The following is a 24,857-nucleotide window of genomic DNA, read 5'->3' as shown; positions in this document are numbered from 1 at the left end:
CAGGAATTCTGTGAGAAGGTTTTGAAAAAAAACAGTGATTTGAGCAGGGATACATGGACTTAGTTGTGGACTCCCAGCGTAGATGGAAGATGGAGCTGACAGGTCACTGGGCCAATGTGTCGTTTGACTGGAAATGGACCAATATATCGGGGGGCAAAGCATTGCGATGGGAGCTGTAAACGGAGGTGGTGAGTGCTCAGCAATTCTTTGTCGCCTAGTTGAAACTCTGGGGCTGGCCTTCGATGAGCGTCCATTGATCTTTTAGCACAGGCAGCCACTTCCTGAAGTCTTTGATTCATGTGGGTCCACAGGGCGTGAAGAGCATCCGCAGTTGCTTGGGCCGCTGGAGAAGAGACTGCAAGAGATATTGGTAGCCGCGGTTGTCTCCTGTTTACTACAGAAAAAGGAGATGCTCCTGTGGAGGTAGAGACATGTGAGTTATGAGAAAACTCTGCCCACGGGAGCAACTGAACCCAATTATCCTGTTGGTCATTGGGATATGAGGCAATGATTCATAGGTTTGGCTTGACCATTGGCCTGAGGTGGTAGGCAGTAGTCAATCCTAGGAATATACCAAATTTCTTGCAAAGGGAACACCAGTAGGAGGCAACAAACTGAGGTCCTCTGTCAGAGGTAATATGTTCAGGTAATCCATGGAGGTGGAATACGTGCAGGAAAAACAGACATAACAGTTAAGGTGCAGAGGGCAAGCTCGGCAGCAGAATAAAGTGAGCCATCTTGGAGAACCTGTCCATTACCACCCAGATGACAGTATTACCATTAGATGTGGGAAGGTCCACCACAAAGTCAGTGGACAGGTGGGTCCAGGGTTCTCTGTGGGCCAGCAATGGCTGTAACAGCCCCCAGGATTGTCCCATGGGTGGTTTCTGCTGTGCACATGTGGATAGGAGTCCACATAAGCTTGGGTATCCAGGGACATGGTTGGCCCCAGTAGTAGCACTGAAGTAAGGACAACGTCCGTGCATGCCCCAGATGTCTAGCAATTTGGATGTCGTGTGCCCATTTCAGTACCTTCTCATGCAGTCTGGGGGGGGGGGGGGGGAAATCACCATCTTCCCCGAAGACACAGTCATGGCAGCAGACAGATAGATTCAAGCCAGGTCAATAATATGCTGGGGCTCTTCCGGAGAGTCTTCAGATTAAAAAAAATGAGAAAATGCATCTGTCCGCAAATTATTTTCTGCAGGGTTGATAACGTAGATCGAAGTTGAATCAGGTAAAGAAAAGTTCCCAGCAGGCTCAAGTGCTGAGCATGTTAGAGGTGCTTCAGGTTTTTATAGTTTGTAAATATTGTGAACTGGTGTTGAGCACCCTCAAGCCAGGGGCACAACTCCTCCAGGATGAGCTTAATAGCAAGGAGCTCATGGTCCCTGATACAGTAGTTTAGTTCAGTGGAGGAGAACTTGTGCAAGAAGAAGGAGCATGGATGTAGAGTGCCCTTAGAAGAATGTTGACTCAGGGCTGCACCTGCTCCTGTGGAAGAGGCATCTATTTCAATGATGAAAGGACGAGTCAGATCAGGGTGCCATAAACACGGACCATGAATGAAGGCTTCTTTCAATGCTTGAAAAGCTGCAATTGCTTCAGGGGTCCAGTTCTTAGTATCTGCTCCCTTATAGGTAAGCACCATAAGGGAAGCTGCAATAATTGGCTATAAAATGTTGATAATAAATTGTGAAGCTTAAGAATTACTGTAATGCTTGTAAGCCTACCAGTTTTGGATGCTCAGGAGTTTACTAGGGTCCATCAAGAGCCATCTGGAAACAATGTACCCAAAGAAGGGCAACTTTCCTTCTCAAACAGACACTTGTCTAGCTGGCATAGAGGCAGTTGTCACACAGATGCTGAAGCACAGAGCAAATGTCCTGGCAATGGATGCCTGGAATGCCCTTCCGGAGGAAGTGGTGAAGTCCAAAACTGTGAAGCACTTCAAAGGGGCGTGGGATAAACACTGTGGATCCATCAGGTCTAAAGGACGCGTATAAAGAGCAGGCAGCAAAACACTGCACGGAGCGGCAGTAGCCACAGAGGCATTCACGGAGCAGGATGCCAGTGGCCAGTGGTTGGTGTTCCACCTTCACGGAGCAGAAGGATGGAGGGCTGCCATCTCCCAATTAAAAAAAGAAAAAAACAAACAAAAAAACAAAACAAAACAGGGATGGGTTTATGGGCTATAGGTATTACCAATTATTAGGCTTATTCAATTACCAATTATTAGGCTTTTCAATATTTGATGATAGTTAATGTGACTTTCAAGGCATACTTCACTTTCAATGCATATCCAGCATAGCTCCCTCCTTCAACGGCAGGGGAGAAGAAAAACTAATACGTCACGCATATCCAGCATTGCTCTCTGCTTCAACGGCAGAGAGCTATGCTGCCGCTTACCCAACTAATCAAACTTAATATTTCACTTGGAAGCAGCTCCATCACTGCTCTCTACATTAATAGTGGGGGTGAAAGGGAAATAGAACCTTAGGTTACTAAGAGCCAAGAGAAACAGATAAGTATGAAGCTTGCTGGGCAGACTGGATGGACCGATTGGTCTTCTTCTGCAGTCATTTCTATGTTTCAATGGGTGGTTATGTCTTTAGAAAGAATGAGTATTTTGTCTAGGTAAGTGACAACTTTTGTATATAGAAATCTCAGAATATCTCATTTATCATACATTGAAACATTGCAGGGGCATTATTTATTATATACCAACATTCAATCTGACACCTCACATCAGGTTACATTCAGGTACTGTAGGTATTTTCCCTGTCCCCAAAGGGCTTACAATCTAAGTTTGTACCTGAGGCAATGGAGAGTAAAGTGACTTACCCAAGGTCACAAAGAGCAACAGTAAAACTTGAACTCTGGTCTCTTGGTTTATAACCCACTGCTCTAACCACTAGGCTATTCCTCCTCCCTTACTACAAAGGGCAAATGAGACAGTCATAATGCCTGTCTTTAGTATTAAAGGCTGTTTTCCAGACGTCTTCAGGATATATGCGAATCAAGTTGTAGGCTCCTCGTAGGTCTAACTTAGTAAAGATGGTGGCCCCTTGAAGACGATCGAATAATTCATTTTTTAAAGGTAGAGGATACTTATCCTTGTGAGTTATGGTGTTGAGCCCATGATAGTCAATGCATGATCGTAGAGACCCATCCTTTTTAGTAACGAAAAAGAAGCCTGTGCCAGCAGGCGACGAGGAAGGGCAGATAAAACCCTTACTGCCCTTTCTAAATTCTCTTGGATATACTCCGTCATAGCCTTGGTTTAAGGTATGGAGAGAGGATAGGTTCTACCTCTGGGAGGCGATGTTCCAGGCAAGAGATCGATGGGACAATTGAACTTCCGATGGTGAGGAAGGATAACAGCCTTCTGTTTGGAGAAGAAATCCTCAAAGTCAGCGATGGGGGTGGTTCCACCTTTTTCATACAACAATGATGGCAATGTGGGCTCCACGCCGAGAGTTGCAGAGTCTCCCAATTAAATTGTGGAGACTGATGCTGAAGCCATGGTAGGCCTAAAACCACTGGATGGATGGATTTGTCGAGTATGAAGAATTCAACTTCCTCGTCATGCAGGGCTCCATTCTGGAGATGAACAGGGGTGGTAACCAGTAGGGATGTGAATCGTTTTTGAACGATTAAAATTATCGTCAGATAATTTTAAAATCGTCCAAAATCGTTAGAGTGCACGATACAATACAAATGCCCCCGATTTATCGTCAGGGGCATTTGTATTGTATCGTTAAATAGGGCGCGGGAAAACCGGCACACCAAAAAAACCCTAAAACCCACCCCGAACCTTTAAAACAAATCCCCCACCCTCCCGAACCCCCCCAAAATGTTTTAAATTACCTGGCGTCCAGTGGGGGGGTCCCGATGCGATCTCCAGCTCTCTGGCCACGGCTGCGTTGAGAAATGGCGCCGGTGGCCCTTTGCCCTTATCATGTGACAGGGCAAAGGTAGCGCCGGCGCCATTTTGGTTCCTGGCTCCCGACGTCACGCGTGCAGGAGTTCGCCCCCGGACCCCCGCTGGACCCCCAGGGACTTTTGGCCAGCTTGGTGGGGCCTCCTGACCCCCACAAGACTTGCCAAAAGTCCAGCGGGGGTCCAGGAGCGACCTCCTGCACGGGGGCCGTATTGCCAATCTTCAAAATGGCGCCGGCGCTACCTTTGCCCTGTCACATGATAAGGGTAAAGGGCCACCGGCGCCATTTTTCAACGCAGCCGTGCCCAGAGAGCTGGAGATCGCATCGGGACCCCCCCACTGGATGAGAAATGAGGCATTCTATGGAAGCTGCTAATGCCTCAAGGAATGCTGATTTCCTGGATCTTTAGAGCCAGGCCCAGGATGGCCTGGAGGGCAGATGGCTCCGCTGGGTCCATGCCCTTGGTAACCTGTTGCGGAGGTGGACCCTTGGCTTGAGGAGGTGTTGGCGCCACCTGCGGGAAAAACCCACAAGTCCCCACCGTCAGGAGGCGAGGCCAAGTGGCAAGCAAAGGCCAACTGGAGCTTCACCAATACCAGCCCTCATTCTCCGCAGGTTGAGCCCTTGGGTACCGGGGCTGGCTGGACTTAGATGGGTCTCTGCTAGAGATGTGAATCAGAACTGGAATCGGTTCAGATTCCGGTTCCGATTCACATGTGTTTTTTTTTCATCGGGCCCGTTTGCGGTTTTTGTTTATCGGCTTGGGCGCAGCCGATAAACAAAAATCCCTACCCTGATCCTTTAAAACTAATCCCTTAGCTTCCCCCACCCTCCCAACCCCCCCAAAAACGTTTTACAGGTACCTGGTGGTCCACTGGGGGTCCCTGGAGCGATCTCCCGCTCCCGTGTCGTCGGCTGCCACTAATCAAAATGGCGCCAATGGCCCTTTGCCCTTACCATGTGACAGGGTATCCGTGCCATTGGCCAGACCCTGTCACATGGTAGGAGCACTGGATGGCCGGCGCCATCTTGTGCTCCTACCATGTCACAGGGGCTGACCAATGGCACCAGTAGCCCCTGTGACATAGTAAGGGGAAAGGCTATCGGCGCCATTTTGAATACTGGCAGCCGACGGTCCGAGTGCAGGAGGTCGCTCCTGGACCCTCGCTGGACTTTTGGCAAGTCTTGTGGGGGCCAGGAGGGTCCCCCAAGACTTGCCAAAAGCCCCTGGTGGTCCAGCGGGGGTCCGGGAGCGATCTCCTGCACTCGGGCCATCGGCTGCCAGTATTCAAAATGACGCCGATAGCCTTTGCCCTTACTATGTCACAGGGGCTACTGGTGCCATTGGTCAGCCCCTGTGACATGGTAGGAGCACAAGATGGCACCGGCCATCCAGTGCTCCTACCATGTGACAGGGTCTGGCCAATGGCACGGATACCCTGTCACATGGTAAGGGCAAAGGGCCATCGGCGCCATTTTGATTAGTGGCAGCCGACAGCCCGGGAGCGGGAGATCGCTCCAGGGACCCCCACTGGACCACCAGGTACCTGTACAAAGTTTTTTTTTTGGGGGGGGGGGTCGGGAGGGTGGGGGAAGCTAAGGGATTAGTTTTAAAGGGTCGGGGTGGGTTTAGGGGTTATTTTTGTGTGACATTTTTTCCTGCCCTCCCCCAAAACGATAAGGGTTTAGGGGTTATTTTTGTGTGACATTTTTCCTGCCCTCCCCCAAAACGATAAGAGAACCCCCACGATCGTTTTGGGGGAGCCCCCAATTTCTGACGATTTTGAAAATATCGTCCGATATTTTCAATCATCCGAAGCCCGATTCACATCCCTAGTCTCTGCATGGATGATCCCGAGAGAGAAGGCCAGAGTGCAGAATGCCGGAAGGCAGTGGAGTTGAAGGGTCCCAGCAAGAAGCGAGACGAGGTCCAAAGTCAAGTCCAGGTAGAAGATCGCGGGCAGACAGCTAGAGGCAAGGTCAGGAGGCAAGATTCGGAGTTGGGTTCAGGCAGAAGGTCGGTGGCAGGTAGCAAGGGCTGTAGTCAGGTTCAAATCCAGGTCAAGCCAAGGAGGTCTGTCCAAAGTAAGGCAAGAGCAGGAGCTGGAACAGGAGCAGGTACTGGAACTGGATCACCAATGAAGCAGATAGCAGAACTGATGTGCCGGAGGTGGACCCTTGCCCTGAGGTGGGGTTGACACTACCTGCAGGGCAAGCCCTACAGGTCCCCACCATCGGAAGGTGGAGCTGGCTGAACGACGGAAGCCGGCAGGAGCTTCGCCAATACTAGCCCTCATTCCCTGCAGGTTGAGCCCTTAGGTGCTGGGGCCGGCTGGTCTTAGGTGGGCCTCCATCCAAGGACTCTCAGGGTATGATGATGGATTCAGGCAGGGACCAGCAGTGGTAGCAGGAAGACGAGTCCGGACAAGGCAGAGATCCGGAGACCCGGGCGCCAATGGAGTATGGGAGGCAGGACAGGTGGCGCCCTAGTAGTAGTAGGCCGAAGCCTGTAAAGCCAAGTCCAGGCTAGAACCAGTAGAGGCATCGGTGAGCAGGCTGTGGTCAGGACAGGTGGCAGACAAGGACAGGCAGTCAAACGAGCAAGGGTCAATCCAGGAGACAGTCCGAGAATGATCAGGCAAAGCAAGGGTCAAGCCAAAAGTCAAACCAAGACGTGGTCAGGCAAAGCAGGGGTCAAGCCAGAAGACAATCTCAGACGTGGAGGTGAGGATTGGGTACAGGAGCAGGAATCAGGAACGAGGACAGGATCAGGAACCAAGAACGTAGACAGGATCAGGTACAAGCAATGAGCACATGAGGAACATGGAGACCTGTTGCCAAGGAAAGGAAGCACTGGCTGGGCCAAGCCTTACATACCGGGACCCAGTGAGTCATCATCCGGGGCTGTGGGGTGGATTCCCGCCGTGGCCCCTTTAAATACCAAAGAGGTGCATGCACACGTGCCTAGAGGGCTGGACGGCGCGAGCTCATCTTTGAACTGGGGGGGGCAGACCATCCAGGTAGATGGCTTGGAGGCAATCTTCTTGCCATGATAATTCTGTAGCAACAGTTCGAAACTCAATGGTATAATCATTGTGGGCTCGATGACCTTGCTGCAAACGTAGGAGACTGGTACTTGCCACAGCCTGCCTCCCTGGATCATCAAATGTCCGACGGAAGACAGCCACAAAATGAGACATTTCCTACAGGAGAGATTCGGAGCGCTCCCACAGGGGGGAAGCCAATGCCAAAGCCTTGCCCTCTAGTCGACAAAGAATGAAGGTGACCTTCGTGAGTTCATCCTGGAAGATGGATGGCTGCAGAGCAAACTGCATGAAGCATTGGAGATATATATATATATATATATATATATATATATATATATATGAGAAGCTAAATATCATGTGGTAGAGGCTGAGGTGAAAAATAGTCAAGTCAGCATAATAGAAGACTCCAATATCAACTGTTCCTCACCCATTTTATTTGTTCCTAAACCAGATGGTGAGCATCGTGTTTTGCATAAACTTTAGAAAATTAATGAGGCATCAAAACTGGATGCCTATCCAATGCCCTGAGTATGTGAACTTGTTGAGTGGTTGGGGACAGTCCAGTTTATCTCCATGCTCGACCTAATGAAGGGATACTGGCAGGTCCAATTCATACTGGCAGATAATAAGAAAACATGATTTTCTACACCTGGAGGACACATGGACTTCATGGAGCTCTAGCTATGTTCCAGAGGTTGGTCAACCCCCTACTACACCCTCACCAGGGCTATGCTGTAGCCAATTTGGATGATACTGTTGTATATAAAGGCAACTGGAAAACACACTTGAGCCAAATTGTCATGGTTCCACCTGTCCATACACTCCCAACTCCGTCGTTTCCAGGGTCCAGCCCCTGAAAGAGCTTTCCTGGCCACTTGAAAACTCAAATAGAAGTTCTATGTTATTTATCTTTACAAGTCCTCAGATGGGGTTTGAACCCTCCCAGCCTGGTTGAAAAAGCAGATGCCCTCCCCACTGAGCCAGCGATTCCCTTTGCAAAGGCTGCCTTCAAAAGTTCATCTCAGGTCTTTAGCCTTTGCTGTCCTTCTGCTAGGCCGTTCACGATCAAACGCACACAAATCTTTATATGTTCTTACAAAGTCCAAAGTCTGGTCCACTGTATCTCTCGGGATATTTTCCTTGTCCCTTCAGATACAACCATCCACTTGGCAGTTCTCCTGGTAAAGTATCCTTGAAGTAAATCCAAACAAACAGAAGCTCTTATATCCCTGAGCTCACCTTCTTTGTGATAACTGTTGCTGTCCCTCTTCACACGGTAGGGGAATATCCAGAATCAAAGTCTCCCAGAACAAACAAGTAGCCCCGGTCCTTCCTCCTCAATCCCCGGCAGGAGACTGAAACTGCTGGGCTAGGGAGTCTCTCTTATACTCAGCAAACTCCTCCTCCTCTGCTAGGCAATTGGCCCAAGGGCCCCACCCTCGATTTGGCCAACCTCCTATGGCCAAGGATTGGCTTCTGGAGCCCCACCCTTTATTTCCCACCCCTGTTGTTTTCCTGTCTCTATAGTTACTGGGGAAAAGGAACCAAGGTACTTCCTTGGCTTGGTGTCGCCGTGTTTTCCTTTCCCCCTTGTCCAAGACTTTTGGTTCTGGGGTTTTTAGCCTATATCTCTGGGTTGGGACATAGACCCCGTCACACAACTACAGGCCATACTTTCAAGCCTATGAAAGGCTGGGTTGATGGCCAACCCCAAGAAATGTCTTCCAGGGGTCCAAGAATTACAATACCTGGGATACTCCCTTGGGAAAGGGAAGACCCATCTTCAAGCATGGAAAATAGAAGTGATCACCCAAGTACCAGCCCACAGGCAAAGAGTAAAGTGAGAGCCTTTTTAGGTTTGAGAAGGAGGCCTTAGCCATTAAGTGGGTTTTAATGGTTTTTATCTACTACCTATTGGGCCACCAGTTTACATTGGTGATGGACTGATGTAGCTGCTCCCTTCTGTGGATCATACAGACCAAGAATGAGTGAGAGATAAGATGTTTTTTTTAGCATTTTAGCCGTTAACATCAAAGTGCAACACTAAGACATAAAAGAGAATGCAAACACTGATTTTGTTTCCAGGGAGGTGTCCCTGGTACATGTGGCCATTGAGCCAGGGGAAGATGCGCTGAGGGGGAAAGTATGTAAAGGAGTACATACAAGAGGCCTGCAGAACATCATAAGGGACTGGCTTCAGGTATCTGGCCTGGTTGATGTTAAGGCACACACCCAAAGAGAATCAATGTCCCAGGGAATTCCCCTGAGCAGAAGAACTACTAAGCAGGCCCTAGAGAGAAAAGGGAGGCCCCGGAGAGAAGGGGCCTCCCTATTCTCTCTAAGGAGGAACTATGCCAAAACTGCTTTAAGTGTAAACTGCTACATTCTTTTCCAAGCATTGCTGAGGTAAGCGGGCCTTGTTACTTATTTTTGCCTTGTAAATAATAAAAGATTTTGTGCAAGAACAGCTGGAGTCCAGACTCCTCTGTCCTCTGCTACTTGTCCTAAACTATGGACTGCTCCCAGGCTTCACAAGGTGGCTTATTAAACTGTAGCCAAAAAATCAATGTAGGAGATACAGCCTTAAAGAAACAGATGACCACATACCAGCCCCATCAGTGGCCACCTGAGGAAGCCAAATTATCTGCTAGGATATCAGAGGAAGTGTACCAGGTGCACTGTACCATACTTTCTCACTCTGCATACCTCATACACTCCCCACATACCCACTGACTCCTCTCTCCTCTCTCTTTCCCACTCATATCTTAGCCTGCTTATTTCAAACACTTTACCATACCCAAAATTGCCTAAATCAAACTAAAAAAAACTCTCCTAGACATCTCACTCAGGAATGGAGTTCCAGCATTCAGACATTTGGGTGCCACACCCACAATCCATTAGTCTCTCTCGGAGACTAAGATATATGTCAAATTGTAATGGCCATGATTCAGAATTTGAGATTAGCACCCATCAATGGAGGAACTGGCCAGGAAGAGAAAATTCCTTTAATATTATCCATGGACAAGGTTCTGAAAGAGGAAAACCCAGAAAATCATTTCACAACTTTCATCTGAATCTCTAGTACTGCTGTTGCTGCTTTTGCTATATTCTTCCACACCAAAAGAAGTTTTTTTAATAAGCTCTTAGCTCTGTGTTTGTTTTATAGGTTTTTAAATTTCAATTTGTCATAATCTGAAAATCAGGATTTTTTATTTGGCTTGGTTTTTCAGAAGTTGGAGATGGAGAACCTTCTTTTAAAAGAAAACGTAAGTGTTCTTTCATAATTATACATAGAATGAGAGCAGAGGCCCAAACCTGTCTGTCCTTTCCAGATAGTTTAACAAACAGATGCAGTGCTACATTCTCATCAGTGATGGCTGGCATAGTGGAGGCATTGTATAGGATTTAGTAACATGGCTGGGATAGTGCTGGCATGGCTCAGGATTTAAAAACATGGTTTGGATAGTGGGGGCAGGGTATAGATTTTAATAATATGGCTGTGATAGTGCTGGCAAGGTACAGGGTTTAATAAAATGGTGGAATAGTTGGGGAAGGGTAGAGGGTTTAATTCGGTGTTTCTCAATCCTCTCCAATCCTAGTCAGTTGGGTTTTCAGGATTGCCACAATGAATATGCATGAGGTAGATTTGCATACCCTCGGTCTCCATATATGCAAATTCATCTCATTCATATTCATTATGGATCTCCTGAAAACCAGACTGGCTAAGTGTGCCTCCAGGAGAGGGTTGGGAAAAACTGGTTTAATAGCATGATTGGGATTATGGGAGCAGTGTAGAGGGTTAATAACATGGTTGAGATAGTGAAGCCAGGATACAGGATTTAATAACATGGCTGGGATAGTGCTAGGTTTGATGACATGGTTTGGGATAGTGGGGGTTGCCATCAGACCTGATTGGTTTAAATGCTGTACATCTTTGTTGAAATTCTTTTTTTCAGATGATCATCTTTGATTTTAAATATTTTTTTTAAATTAAACAGGTAGCATTTCTACATGAAAACCATAGTGCATTGCTAGATCTGGTAAGTACAATATTTTGTTAAGTACATTCACATAGTTTATTAGGCCACTGAGACAGGCAATCCTGAGCATTCTCATCGCCTCCCCCCCCCACTTAGAAGTGAAATGTCACACACAATAAGGACACCTTTCTTTTTAGCAGGAAAGAAACTGCAACTTAGTGATTTTATTAAAACGACAAATGCTCTCCACCCTAGACAATATGATTTTTCAAAAATTTTAGCATGAAGACTCTGCTTTATCTATGATAAATGAAATTAGATTAAATATTGACAAGGGAAAAGAGATTCTTTTGATTTAAATTGATATAAGTGCAGCCTATGACAGTTAATAATATTTTACTTTTAGCTAAACTACTTGATTTGGGTATTAACGGTGAGGTTCTTAAATGGTTTAAGTCATTTTTAGGAGACAGATGAGTGCATCAGTCATCCACACCATTCAATGATCATTTATTAAAGTGCTCCTATCAGCCAGCTGACTGAAGAACCCAGACATAGCATAGCACAAAACACAGCCACTTACATACAGCCTTTACATTAAAATATTGTAAACATTAAACAATTGTGCTGCCTTTAATTTGATGCTGAAAACAAATTGCCAATGAATCCTATGAAAAAAATGAATTCCAATTACAATATAGTAAACCTCACATCCCAAAACAGCACTCTGCCAGCACTCAAACAGTAAGTACACAGAAACTACATGCTAGCAGAATACCTCACCTCAGTCACACATGCAAAATGCAGACAGACCCTCAGCCAACACAGAATAAAGTGACCATAAATTATAAACAGAAATGTACAGACAAAAACTGAATTGGAAACTGCAAAAAACTAGACTCTGTATGCAGTTCAACAATGGAAAAAACAGAAATATCACTGTCACATAAAACATCAAACTATAAAATCAAGAAACATGAAACATGATAGTAAAAGCATACTAATAAAATAAATAAATATTTTTAAAAACAATCCAATAATTAAAAATTCATAAAAAAATTGTTAAATTTCCAAAACAGCAATAAAAAATTTCAAAACAGCAAACACATCAAATAACATGCAATAATTAAAACAAATAAGGATAAAAAATCCCCGATCCCCATACCTGGGAACTATTTATTTGCAGTCATCTTGAGTTTGTCGTCGACTAATGGGGAGGGGAATGCAAACTTTCCCCTCATTCACATACATGCATTCTCCAACCCATACACACACTCACCTACTCATTCATGCTTGCACATATTCTCCCTCTCCCTCTCATATACTCTCTCTCATACATACAAACACATGCTGTCTCTCTCCCCCCATATGTTCTCACATGCTCACTCTCACATGATCTCTCTCACATACACATACACACACACATAAACAGATGTTTTCTCCCTAGAACATAAGGACCTCCTGCTTGGATCTGCTCAGCAGTTCTCTCACACACACATGCTCTCTCTCACTTAAACATTTATTTATTTATTTATTTAGCATTTTTTTTATATACCGAGGTATAGCAGAGTTGCCTTCACTCCGGTTTCACATGCTTTCACACAATCTCTCCCATGCTCTGTCTCTCTCTCTCTATCTCTTTCACACAGATACATACACACACACATACACATGCACATGCATAAACATGCTCTCTCTCTCTATGATGTGTAGGCAGCAGCAGCCTCCTACTTGGGCCCAGGTAGCATCACCCATACACACACACACAAACACACACACAAGTTCTCATACATGCTATTGCTCACACATACATACACAAAAGCTCTCACACATGCTACTGCTAAATTGCATACACAAGCTCTCACACATGCTGTTGCTCACACAGATACAAGTTCTCGCACACGTTAGTGCTCACATAAACACAGAACGTTTCTCGCATGCTATTGTTCACACACGTTACTGCTCACTTACGTACACCAGCACTCACACATGCTATTGTTCACATACACTAGTTCTCACAGCTATTGCTCACACACGTGCGCAAACTTTGACACATCTGTTGCTCACACCCAAATACAAACACATACTACTTGGCTTGGGCCCAACACGGCTGCTTTCAGAAATGGGGTGGAAAGCTATTTTATAGGGGGCGCATTTGCCATACTTTGCACCTTAATGGTGATACCACTGCACCCACCAACCTTTTTATAGTGGCAGGACCTATCTTCTGAACTGCAACGTGCAATTAGCATTTTTATGTTAATGAGCACAAACAAAATATAATTGTTTTACTGTCAAGCATTAAATTGGCACCAAAAATGACATTAGCTTTGTAAGGCAGCATGAAGGCCAATAAAGCAGAAAAGGTAGCAGAAAAAACCCCAAGGCAAGCACTGATAAAAGGCACTCCAAACCTTCATGGGAGGTGCAAAGCAGCCCCCAGACTAGCAAGAGCAATTCCAGGTGTAAGGTCTGGGATACAACAGCAAGGCACAGTGCCAAAAGAACTGCAAGGTTATCTTCTGGGCATGGAAACAAGGTAGAGTGGCAGAAAAACGTCAAAGGCACAGGGTGAAATTTAGATTTTCTTGTGAAATGGGCTTTCCATATGAGACAGATATCAGACGCAGTACATTGAAATGGTTTCACAATGATAGGGGCTGGGGTTTACAGTAAGTTTTAAGGGGTTTTTTTTCATAGAAAAAATGTCCATATCTTATACCTGAACTCTGGCTGTTGCATTTCCTGATTTTGTGGTTTTGTATGAGTTTCCGCTTACTAATCTAACCTCATGACATTCAGTACAGAAAATTGTTTCTCTTGAGCATCTCTTGTCTTGTGCCAGTATTTATTCCTCTGAATGAGGAATTTTTTTGGTCAAACTATTCCAATGTAATCTACCATCAAACAGGATGTATTAGGATTTGTGGGTATGTGGGCCCTGGGCCGAGATGAGAGATGGTACTGCCCACGGGGAGGAGCTCCGTGAGCCTCACCATCGGGAGGCGAGGTCTCAGCAGTGGGTTGCTTAGAACAACAGGTGCTGGAGAGAGAGAGTAGAGATGAGAGGGTAGAAGAAGCTAAAGAGAGTGACCCCAGGTGGTGGAGCCATGGAACGTCAGCGCAGAGAGCTGGCTGACATCAGTTCTAGCTTGAGAGTCCTTGAATCTTTATTAGAGAAGTAGAGTGAAACTGCCCATGGAGGGGGGAGTGTGGCACAGAGACACACAGACTTAGAAGTGCTACAAAGTCTGTGAAGTAGGGTACACCCAGGAAGGAGTCCTCTGTAGTGATGATACTGCAATGGTCTGCGAAGCGGAGTACACCAGTAAGGGTTCCTCAGTAGCTATGGTACAGCAATGGTCCGCAGAGCGGGGTACACCGATGAGGGTTCTTCAGTAAGAAGGTATGAGAAAGGTCCGCAAGCGGAGTTCTCACTGAAGCAGAGCGATGGTTCCAGAGGAAGCCCCGTGGAATGGGGCAGGCAGCAGTCCTAGGCGCAGGGCCCTCCGAGGAGCAGATAGCCAGAGACAGGAAGAGCCCCCGAGGAGTGGGTACCCGGGACGTCTCACGCCAAGGAAGCAGGAGCTAGAACAAAGAGTCTGAAGTGAGTGAAGTGGATTCAGCAATGAGGGAACTCATTGTCAAGTCATAGGCAGGCAGGGCCAGCCGGCTTAAGAGTCGATGAGGAATGACGTCATCCGGGGGGACTCCCCCGACGTTACTGCCATGACATGCTTAAGACTGGCCCGGAAGCGCGCGCACATGCCTAAGGAACTCCAAGGGCAAGATGGTGATTGGCATCATCCACGCCATCCAGGGAGGCCCAGGAACCAGGGCATGCAGGCGGGGTTTTGGCAGTGTAGGTCATAACTATAGATAGAGACTTTATTATGCAGGAAGGAAAAGGCAGGTCCCGCAGGGCGGGAGTTGTAATAAGTACAATTCTGAGTAGAGAAGTATACCAGGATGATACCACAGCTGAGATGTTCCGGTAGTGGCCCACAGAGCGGGGTACACCAGTAGTTCCCTCAGACGGGTGTAGATAGTCTCAAAGGAGCAGTGGCCTGTGGAGCGGGGTACGCCGAGGAGTCTGTACTGTAGATGGAAGCAGAGGAACAATTACCCGGAGGTGAGGTTTGTAGCTTGCTGCGGCAGCGTCCCTGAACTCAGATTGTACTGCAGATGTCTGTACAGAAGAGGAGGCGATAGTGGCCCCGAGGACAGGGTACCCCGCAGGAATGCTTCAGTCAAGCTTGAGTCGTTGTAGTCAGAAGAGATTACTCAGACAAGTCCCAAGGTGAGAGTCAGGTAAATCTCCAGGTAGGAAGGCCCTTCGAGGAGCGGATAGCCAGGAATGCGGAAGGCCCCCGAGGAGCGGTTACCCAGAGTGTCCAAACCTGGAAGTGAAAGCAGGAACTGAAGTCCAAAGTAGAGCGGATTCAGCAACGAGGAAAACTCCTTGCTTACTCGTATTAACAGAGGGCCAGTTGGTTTAAGTACAGCTTCTAGTTGACGTCATCCGGAGGGGATGCCCCCGAGGTTCCCGCCATGATGTGTACACAGGAGGCCCTCGTGCGCCTGTGCGCGCCCTAGGTAATTCCAGGTCGAAGATGGCGGTTGGCAGTACCCACGCTGTCCCGGGGACACCGAGAAGGCCGGCTTTGGCTGAAGGAGACTGCCACTCTTCCCATGATTGACGGTGCGGGGAAAAAAAAAGAGGTGAGCATGAGAGGTCGCAGCCATCTGCATCTGACAGGCGCAACAGAGGCAGACACAGAGAGAAGCAGATACCTCATACTCAGACACTACACATCCAGGCTGACAGAAAGCGAAACAGACAAACATAGACATAGTTACCCACACCCAGACAAATGGAGAGACAAAAAAATCCCAAACCTAGACACATGACACCTACAGAAAAAGAGGAAACAAACACCTAGATAGGCACAGAAACACAGATATACCACACCTAGACAGAAAAAGCACAGACTGATACACCACCCTCAGACAGAAGTCAGCATACAGACGCACCAGAGACAGACATAGAGAGAGGCCTAGCCATAACATACCCAGACAGGCAAATCCAGGCACAGACAAAGAGAGAGACACAGGGAGACAGTCCACATCACACACCAAGACACACACACACACACAGAGACAAAAGCCCACCAGACAAACAGAAAGAAACATGATCCACACAATGCCCAGACACAGAGGCCACGTACCGCAATGGTAAAAGCTGGAAAAAATACGTTTAAACTTGGGTGCCAGGCAAAGTTTTTTAAGAGCTGAGAAAAACTCCATCCTTCCCTGCCCTGCCCAATTTTAGTTTTGCTTTTTAATTGTTTTCACTAATTATTCTTGGTTTGTTCATCTTTTTTATTTTCTCATGTTTATATTTGCTTTTCCCTGTACGTACCAGGATCAGTCCAGACACCTGGGTTGTGACTCCGCACCAGCAGATGGAGACAGAGCAAAACTTGTCGGGCACCCCTACATATAGTAAGGCGCCACCCACAGCTCGTCAGTCTTACTCTGTCTCCAGCAGATGGGGCAGGTCCACCCACAGTCTCTGGTGATCCTGGTTAGTGGTTAGCTAGTCAGGGGAATTTAAAAAAAAAAAAAAGAGACAATAGTTTTTCAATTTGGAAGGTTTATTTTAGAGTTAAGCTCGGGGTACTGGAAGCCTCCCAGGGGGGTTGCGAGGTTCTGAGGGGACCCCCCCCCCCTGGTTGAGGCCGCTGCTGGGGTTGAGGACCCGGCCTATCTGGCAGCAGCGTTGGGAGTGACACCGGGGAGCCCGGTTCACTCACCCCCGCTGGAGAAGAAGGATCAGGACCAGGGTCAGCGGCAGGTTGTAAAAAAAAAAAAAAAAAAGTGTTGGTTTTTATTTTCCTGTGCCGGCGGGCCGTCCTCACTCGGAGTTCGTCGAGGGGGGAGGGGACGCCGTTGTTTGTCGTTTTCGCCGCAAGTATCGCCCGTTCTTTATTTTTAATTGTTTCACTTACTGTGCTGATTCTTGTCCCGGCCGCGGGCGGTAGAAGGAAAGCGCATGCCGCGCAGGGCCGCTTGCCGTGCGTGCGGCTAGGCGCGCTCGCGGGTGTCTCGGTCGGGCATGTGTGCCTCTTGTATTTCGGGAGGTGAGGGACCGTCCGAGGGCGGTCGGGGGGCTCGCCCCCGGCCGCTGTGATCACCGCCGCGCGAGGCATCGGCCGCGGGGGACAGTGCTGACCCGTTCCCGCTGAGCGCGGGAACGGCGGCCATTTTGGCGACGGTGCGCGAAGCCACGAGGAAAGCGGCTGGAGAGGCCATTTTGCCTCCCGCGCTTTCCCCACAGCAGCGAGCCCCCAGGGGGGCCCCCCCGGGGGGACCAGATTCGCCGGATGGCCAGAGCCGGGAGGAGGCCTCCACAGATTCGGAGGCCTCCTTTTCTTCAGATTTTGCAGGTTTACTGCATAAAATTTTAAAGTACAAGCAGTCTAGAAAGAAGAGAAGAAGACATGGGGGCTCGGACAGACGGTCGGAGCCCCGGAAGAAGAGGGCGGGGGAGGGTCCTCGGAGGCCCGCGGACCCGCCCAGGGAGCACCGGCCGCTGCGGGGGGTCCCTCAGGACACCGAATCGGATTCGTCCTCCGCAGCGGAGGAGGAACCGGACGGGGAGGCCCCGAGGGTCCCCGGAGCTCCCACCGGTGAAGAGGTGGCGCATCCAGGGAACGCCAAGGGAGCGCCAGCTGTGGACGGCGACGATCCCAAAGTGGTGCGCTTGTTTCGAAAGGAGGAGCTGGCGCCCTTGATCCCGGCTATCCTGCAGGAAGTAGGAGTGGATGCCCCGCCGGTGGGCTCTAAACCAGATGCAAAGATGGATCCGGTGCTGCTGGGCCTCACTGGATCAGCCGTGGCTTTTCCGTTCCACTTCTCAGCGACCGACATCCTGTTCCGGGAATGGGATACCCCGGACTTGGGCCTGAAGGTGAGTAAAGCTATGGACAAGCTCTACCCGTTGCCAGAGGACGCGCTGGAACTCCTTCGGTTTCCCAGGGTGGATGCAGCGGTATCGGCAGTGACGAAACGATCCACGATTCCGGTCACGGGGGCTACGGCTCTTCGAGATATCCAGGATCGGAAGTTGGAAGTACAGCTTAAGAAGGTGTTTGAGGCTTCGGCCCTGGGGGTCCGCGCGGCTATTTGCAGTAATTTTGCATTGAGAGCAGGTTTGCGCTGGGCTCAGGTGCTTCAGGCTAATGCAGGTCTATCGGGAGAAGAGTCGGCGCAGGCGGATCACCTGGAGGCAGTGATCGCGTATAGTGCAGATGCCATGCATGACCTTCTGCGGACGTCGGCCAGGGCCATGGTCTCGGCTGTGTCAGCGCGCCGGCTTCTCTGGCTCAGAAATTGGGCAGCGGATGGGTCCACGAAGGCTCATCTGGGATCTCTTCCGTTTAAAGGGAAGTTACTGTTCGGTAAGGAGTTGGACGACTTGATGCAGTCGCTCGGAGAGAACAGGGCTTTCAAGCTGCCTGAGGACAGACACCGAAACAGGACGTCTTTTTCCAGTAGGGCCCGGTTCAGGGGGCCAAGAAAGTCCCGACCGCAGAGATCGTCGGGGCCCTCTTACCGGACTGGCTCGGGATCCTCGAGGCCTCAGGCATGGTCTCAGTCCTTTCGTGGGAGAAAGTTTGGGAGGCGAGACGGTCCCTCGTCGGGGTCGGGTCCAAAAGCCTCACAATGAAATACGGACGGTCCATTCCCTACAGCCGGCGCCCTCGGTCTTGGCCGTCCCAAACGTAGGGGCCAGGTTGGAGCGTTTTTACGGGGAATGGACCAGAATAACTACGGACCAATGGGTCCTCAGCGTGATAAGACACGGTTACGCTTTAGATTTTGCACGAATCCCTGCGGACAAGTTTTTGATCTCCCCTTGCAAGGGTCGCAGAAAACAGGCGGCAGTCCAGGATACCCTGGATCGGCTAGAAGGCCTGGGCGCGATAGTGCCCGTACCACTGGGACAACACCGTCAAGGGCGGTACTCCATCTACTTCATCGTGCCAAAGAAGGAGGGTTCTTTCAGACCCATACTCGACCTGAAAGGGGTCAACAAATGCCTTCGCGTTCCGCGCTTCAAGATGGAGACGATTCGATCAGTGGTCGCAGCGGTGCGCCCGGGCGAATTCCTGGCGTCCCTAGACCTCACGGAGGCTTACCTTCATATCGGCATTCAGCCGGCCCATCAGCGGTTTCTGCGCTTCTGTATCCTGGGCAGGCACTATCAGTTCAAAGCACTCCCCTTTGGCCTCGCCACCGCTCCGCGGACGTTCACAAAGGTCATGGTAGTGGTCGCCGCCGCGCTCCGAAGGGAGGGATTACTGGTACATCCCTACCTAGACGATTGGCTCATACGGGCCAAGACAGAAGTCCAATGCTGCCAGGCGGTCGACAGAGTCCTGCAACTCTTGCGCTCGCTCGGATGGGTGATCAATCTTTCCAAGAGCCGCCTGGTTCCCGCCCAGACGCTACAGTACCTGGGAGCACCGTTCGACATGAGGCAGGGCAGAGTGTTTCTGTCCCAGGAGCGGGTGTGCAAGCTTCAGGGTCAGGTGCGTCGGCTATTGGCCCTGCGGTGCCCTCAGGTCTGCGATCATCTGATGGTGTTGGGGTCGATGGCGTCCACGCTGGCGTTAGTGCCCTAGACGTTTGCTCATCTATGGCCATTGCAGTCCGCATTGCTCTCCCGATGGCGTCCGGTGACGGAAGAATTTCACCGGCCGCTTCCTCTCACGGATCAGGCGAGATCCAGTCTGCAGTGGTGGCTCAACTCCGACAATGTGACGCGTGGAGTGTCCCTGCTCATGCCGGCCTGGACAGTGGTCACGACGGATGCCAGCTTATCCAGCTGGGGGGCTGTTTGCATGGGCCGCTCGGTGCAAGGACAGTGGTCCAAAGCTCAGTCACAGTGGTCCATCAATTGCTAGGAGACCAGAGCGGTTTGGTTGGCACTGCAGGCCTTCCTCCCATTAATTCGAGGGAAGGTGGTCAGAGTGTTGTCGGACAACGCAACCACGGTGGCGTACATCAATCGCCAGGGAGGAACACGGAGCCGGGCAGTCGCGGACCAGACGAGTCTTCTGATGGGCTGGGCGGAAACACATCTCACCGATATTGCGGCATCCCATATCGCCGGAGTCGACAATGTCCAAGCGGATTTCCTCAGTCGCCATCGCTTGGACCCGGGGGACTGGGAGCTGCCGGAGATGGCTTACCAACAGCTCTGCAACAGGTGGGGAACACCACACATGGATCTGATGGCCACCGCTCAGAACGCCAGGGCCCCGAGGTTCTTCAGTCGAAGAAGAGAGAGAGGAGCCGAGGGGGTGGATGCTCTGGTGCTCCCTTGGCCCACAAACGTTCCGCTGTACGTGTTCCCTCCTTGGCCACTGATCGGCAAGGTCCTGCGGAGAATAGAGATGCATCCCGCGGAGGTGATCATGGTGGCACCCGAGTGGCCGCGGCGCCCTTGGTTCGCGGATCTCCTACAGTTGGCAAGGGAGCCCCCCCTCAGGTTTCGAGGGGCGGCGGCTCTTCTACGTCAAGGACCCGTTTGTTTGGAGGACGCGGATCACTTCTGTCTCGCGGCCTGGCTTTTGAGAGGAAACGCTTGAGGAATAAAGGGTATTCGGACGCGGTGGTAGCCACCTTGCTGAGTTCTCGGAAGCGTTCTACGTCCTTTGCCTATGTTCGGGTGTGGGCGGTTTTTGAGGATTGGTGTAGAACCCGGGAGGTGAATCCTGTGCTGCCATCCGTGCCGGATGTCCTCGCCTTCCTCCAGACAGGACTGGCAAAAGGTCTCTCTTGCAGTACTCTTAAGGTCCAGGTAGCGGCGCTTGGTTGTCTCAGGGGGAAGGTGCACGGCCTATCCCTAGCGCATCATCCGGATGTGGCGCGTTTCCTTAGGGGGGCTAAGCATTTGCGGCCCCCATTACGTCATCCCTTCCCGTCCTGGAATCTCAATTGTGTTCTTTCTGCGCTGTGTACATCACCTTTTGAGCCTATCAAGCGTTCCACGCTGAAGGATCTCACTATCAAGGCGGTGTTTCTCGTGGCTATTGCATCGGCAAGACGAGTTTCAGAATTGCAGGCGTTATCTTGTCGTGAGCCATTCTTACACTTCTCTGACTCTGGGGTTTCCCTAAGGACGGTTCCCTCCTTCCTCCCAAAGGTGGTGTCAGCTTTTCATTTGAACCAGTCGGTTGAGCTGCCCGCTTTTCCGGAGGGGGAGCGTTCTGATCCTAACGCTAAATTGTTGAAGAAACTTGATGTCCGCAGAATTCTGCTCCGTTATCTGGAAGTGACGAATCCATTTCGGGTTTCCGATCATCTCTTTGTTTTGTGGTCCGGCCCAAAATGCGGAGGGGCAGCTTCCCGTGCCACAATTGCGCGCTGGCTCAAGGAAGCCATTGCTTCGGCGTATATACTGAAAGGTAAGGCTGTTCCGGTGGGGCTTCGGGCTCACTCGACACGAGCTCAAGCCGCTTCCTGGGCGGAATCTTTGCAGGTGTCGCCGCAGGAAATTTGCAGAGCGGCGACTTGGAAGTCACTGCATACATTCACGAGACACTACCGGTTGGATGTTCGGGGCCTGGATGCGGGGGATTTCGGAGAGAGGGTTCTACGAGCAGGACTCTCTGCTTCCCACCCTCAGTAGTTCAGCTCTGGTACATCCCAGGTGTCTGGCCTGATCCTGGTACGTACAGGGAAAGGAAAATTAGTTTCTTACCTGATAATTTTCGTTCCTGTAGTACCAAGGATCAGTCCAGGGACCCGCCCAAGTAATCTGTAGTTTAATGGAGTCCGCTCGGTTGGGCTGTTTGGTATGTTTTTTATTATCTGTTGATTGGACCTCTGGTTCTGGAAGATCTGATCCAGTTGGGGGTTCTTTGAATCGGCCCGGGGGTTTCGGGCGGTATAGTTAGTTAATGGAGTTTTCCATTTTGCTTTGACATTACGTAAGACTGACGAGCTGTGGGTGGCGCCTTACTATATGTAGGGGTGCCCGACAAGTTTTGCTCTGTCTCCATCTGCTGGTGCGGAGTCACAACCCAGGTGTCTGGACTGATCCTTGGTACTACAGGAACGAAAATTATCAGGTAAGAAACTAATTTTCCTTTTTAAAACTCTTTGACACATTTTGCCTTTATTCACCCTTTCCCACCTCCTTCCTCTCTCCCCTCCACCTCCTGATTCTCTCTGGCCTCTTTGCCCATTCCCCTTCCCTTCCTCATCACTTCTTTTCCCCGGCGGGCAATAGCTGTGATCTCTCCAGCAGCAGCAGCAGCAGGAACTCCTCCCGGGCCGAGGTCTGAGAGTGGCAGATCTTTCTAGGCTGTGGAACACTGCAATGGCTGCTCCTTCCACCAAATAAGAGACTCCCCGTCACAGCCGAAGCAGCTCCTCTCTCTGGCCCATTGAACGAGAAGCAGGGCTCAGCTATGGCATGCTGAGAACGACATCACAACATCCTTGCAGCTCCCTTCCTCCGGAGCTTGCACTACCTCCGCCTCACTGAGACTCCTCAGCACAGCCTTCCTTTACTTCCATGATTGGGCAGCCAGTGGGCCTCTCTCAGGATTATTGAACTCTCCACTGGGGGACCCTGCCCTCAGTTTGCTCAGCCTTGTTGTAAACAATTGAAGGCTTGCCTATTTTAACTGTTTATTGGTTTCATTTTGTTTTAACTGGATTAATATATGTGTACTTAAGAAGGAGGACCCTCTATGTAGGTGGATTATAAATGACTCCCTGAGTCTAATGATACCAACTGCTCAGAAGAAACATCATTTTCATGGCTGAAAAAGAGCACAAATGAATGCAGATAACAATGCCCCAGGTCAAGCTGTCCGCACTAAGACTTATCCAGTTAATTTTCAAAGGGCCACGTGTGTAAAAGACGGGTTCCGTGCGTGCATTTTAGAATGGACTCGGCCACGCGAGTAACCAGAAGTGCCAGGCCCTGAGAAAGGGGCGGGCTGGGGGCATGGTCTGGGTGGGGAGGGGCAGGATGGGATGGAGGCCGGCCGTGACAGTGGCCATTAGCCGCTGTTCTGGGGAAGCGTGCGTCAGCAGCCGGCCGATGCATGGATAATACTTCTGCTCCAGAGGAGCAGTAAGTAGTGTAAGAAAAAAATTTGGCGCAACTAGGTAGTGGTTAAGGGTCAGGGTAAGGAGGGGAAAGGGAAAGGAGGTTAGGCAGGGGGGTAGGGAACTGGAGAAAAGGCCGATCGCGTCGCCGTACATAATTTGAAAATATCCCTCCTTGTGCGCGTGAGTCACGGTCCGCCCACACATGCACACGCGGATGTTAAAACCCAGCACACATGTGCAGGCGCCGACGAGCACATGTTATAAAATTGGCACATCCATGTGCAGACACTGAAAACCTTGCACACATGGATGCGTGTACCACGGTTTTGAAAAACGACCCCTATGTGTATAGCAACTGAGATAAACTTTTAGCTTAACATTTGATGAAATCACCAATTACTTTATTCTCATAAAATCATGAAAGTAAGTGCTTTAAAATTAATGTCATGTGTGTCTTCCCTTAGGAAATGCAAAACTGTGTAATTGCTCTTGTGTTGCTGTATATTAAAAGTTTCACATATGCTAAAGAAGAAATCAGAAGGTATTTACATCAAGGTATCTCATATGTAAATAGGCGTATATACCAGTACATAGGCCAGGATGCAACTAAAAACTATGAATCTAACTAAAAAAAGGATCAGTTCCACTGGGAGAGAGCAGGAACCGGGATGGTTGGACTGGCGATCTCTGGGAGCTCCAGACAAGTGTTGATACCATCCGGAGTCACAGAACTTTCACTTAATTCCTGCCCTGACCCCGGTGCTAAAAAACCCGCTAACCAATCTCCCTGCTAGTATGGCTCCCTGTATAGCCTGTGAATAGATAATTACAGAGCCGTAGCCAGGCAATGTGGCGCCTATGGCCAAGTGAAAGTCTGCGCCCTCACCTATTACACAACAGATGACAGCACATGACACCACAAGTTAGGAGACTGTGAAATGTTTGTACAGCAATGCCCACGGCTTGTGCAAGGGTATTAGGTGACCTAGGGAAACCTTACAGCCTTGCACCCCCACCCTATCATGCCTTCTTCACATACAATCAAAAATGCATTTATAATAACAGATTTTATATGAAAAATGACATTCGAAACACAGTCCTCTGAGGTAAAAATGTCACAATATGTATATCATATTTACTTACACTGCTGTGGTGCCAACCAGAAAATCCTGCAAAAAAGCAAGAGACACTTGGAACTCATATGGTATTAGGCCTACTGTAATGCATCGTGGGCATGGGCATGACCCTCAGACAATGAAATAAACTTTCTTTTTCAAAACAACACTAACTGCCAGCACACAAACAGCAACAACCCTGTTTATGAAAGCTTAGATTGCAAATATTATACCAGACCTAAAACACCAATTCACCCCTTTCTAGGAAAACAGAACAAGTCAAGCTGCTATAGATCCCTATATAAAAACTTCATACTTCAGTGAGACAAGCAAGACACAGATAGACCCTCAAATACAGAATAAAGAGACCATAAAGTATAAATAGAAATGTGAAGACAAAAACTGAACTAGAAACTGCATCAACCAGCATTACCATTCCTCTTAAAACAATAAAATTAGTAAAACCATACCAACAAAAAGAATAAATCAAAACTAATGAATACAATAGCATTCGTTACTTTAAATCTCACATACAATGTTTCCAAATACTAACAAAATATTTCAAATAACAAATCAAATAATATCCAATAATAAAAACTACCGTATTTTCCGGCGTATAAGACGACTTTTTAA

The sequence above is a fragment of the Rhinatrema bivittatum genome, chromosome 3 (genome assembly GCF_901001135.1).
Source record: "Rhinatrema bivittatum chromosome 3, aRhiBiv1.1, whole genome shotgun sequence".
Lineage (NCBI taxonomy): Eukaryota > Metazoa > Chordata > Amphibia > Gymnophiona > Rhinatrematidae > Rhinatrema > Rhinatrema bivittatum.
Note: the sequence above shows the minus strand (reverse complement) of the source record.